This window comes from Pan paniscus, chromosome 2 (genome assembly GCF_029289425.2).
Source record: "Pan paniscus chromosome 2, NHGRI_mPanPan1-v2.0_pri, whole genome shotgun sequence".
NCBI classification, from domain to species: Eukaryota; Metazoa; Chordata; class Mammalia; order Primates; family Hominidae; genus Pan; species Pan paniscus.
In genome coordinates this window covers 147941047-147942892 of record NC_085926.1, presented here as the reverse complement: position 1 = coordinate 147942892, position 1846 = coordinate 147941047, and the positions used below count along the sequence as shown (strand labels likewise).

Sequence of the window (1846 nt, the reverse complement as noted above, 5' to 3'; positions counted from 1 at the left end):
GGTGCTGGTAAATACTACACAATTTTTTTTGTCATGTTGCAACCTTTTATTTCCAATTCAGTGACTGCTGCTATGAAATCAGACAGCAACAATGACAACATTATTAGGTTCGTTTTGAACTATGATTTAGTAGCCACTGAGGTTCCCAATTTTAACCCCTTGGCAGCAAGATCCAAGTTCCCTCATTTGCACATTAGCACCTAAGTGTTGAGGGGTTAAATAACCAGCACAAAAGATACTACTGCACTTCTAATTGTAGCATTTGGCAGAACTGAAAGGAAAGGAAGTTGTACTACATGTTCAAGGGATTGTGGGCAACACAAAGATGACACCAGGACGGGAGGCTGAGGCAGAGAATTGCTTGAACCCGGGAGGCGGAGGTTGCAGTGAGCCGAGATCACGCCACTGCACTCCAGCCTGGGAGACAGAGCGAGACTCCGTCTCAAAAAAAAAAAAAAAAAAAAAAGACACCAGGAAAAGATAAAATGTCACATGAAGTCTTCATAGTCTTGTACATATACCTCCATCATAACCACCATAATCTGCCAGATCATCTTTCATGGTGGCTTTTATCCCTCTCCAGGAACCACACCTTTCTTCTTCTTTTTGGTTTTTCTTGCTTCTGTTTTTACGGCGAAGTACAGTCAGTGAATTGGTAATCTTTTTCAAGTTATCAATTTCCAATGAAATACACACATCTCGAACTAAGATTTCCAAAAAAAAAAAAAAGACATCATATAGTGACTTTTCATTTTGTGTAATTTTATCTTTTAGTAACTTTCCAAACTCTGTAAAATCATCTCTTGAAGATGGGTTCATAGCATCTATTCCATAAACTGTATTATTAACACCAAAAGTTTCCTTTGCTAATTCGAGGTCTGACTCTTCCTGTAATTTATTTAGCCCCAGTTTATCTGCTAATTGTTCTTCTGGTGTTAGCACTTTAGGTTCTTCAGGTTCTTTTAACCTCTTTTTAATTTCTTCTTGCCTTTTTTTCTGTTGCCGTTCTTTCTCTTTTATCTTCTCTGCTGTTTTTTTCTTTTCTGAACTTTTTACCTCTGGTTTTACTTCTGCTTCTTCTTTTTTTAAGTCTTGATCGTCATCCCAGTTACCGTTGACGCCCTCGTCTTAGTCCTCGCCTTCCCAGCGCTCCCCGCCAGCAGTGCCGCCGCCCCACACCTTCTGCACTGGGTCTTCCACGGAGAATGCATCCGCGTCTCAAGAGTCGGAGTCCCCCGCCGCCGCCGCCGCCATCTTGAGGAGGGTGTGAGCGCGGATTGAGGGGGAGAGCTAGCGAGGAGTTAGCGCGGCGAAGGTGAGTCACTGGGTTTGCTCAATCTTTATCATCTTAAATGTTCAAGCAACTCTGACTGTAGTGCACGCCTTTTCTCTAGGGATTTAATATGCAGTAGTTGACCACCAGAGCAAATGTACATTTAGGAAAATGACAATTATCCACCATGGTCAACAGTGACGTAGATAATTTAAAGTCACCCAGTGTGAGAACTGAGTGAAATTCTAAGCCATCAGGTCAAGAAGGTAGGTGCTTATTCTGAAATGGCTCTAGTATAACAGATTTGCACCCCAACTATTCTGGTCAAATGAGTAACTAACTCTCCTGCTTTGTTTTTTAAGCACTTATAACTTCTTGGGTAGACCATTCCAGAACTTAAAAAACAACTTTCCAGTTCTTTCTTATTTCTAACCTAAGTCCTTTACATTGCTTTCTAGGTTATTTCCTCTAATTCTGTCATATATGGAGAAGGGTAAACTGGTGGTTACCCTCAGCGCATTACACTTTTTGATATGGTTTGGCTCTGTACTCCTACCCAAATCTCATGTTGAG

General features: G+C 41.2%; 1 pseudogene; it reads right to left on the bottom strand.

The window, feature by feature from the left end:
* Positions 1–488: 488 nt before the first annotated feature.
* Positions 489–1520, bottom strand: LOC129397459 (eukaryotic translation initiation factor 3 subunit J-like; annotated as a pseudogene).
* Positions 1521–1846: the final 326 nt, after the last annotated feature.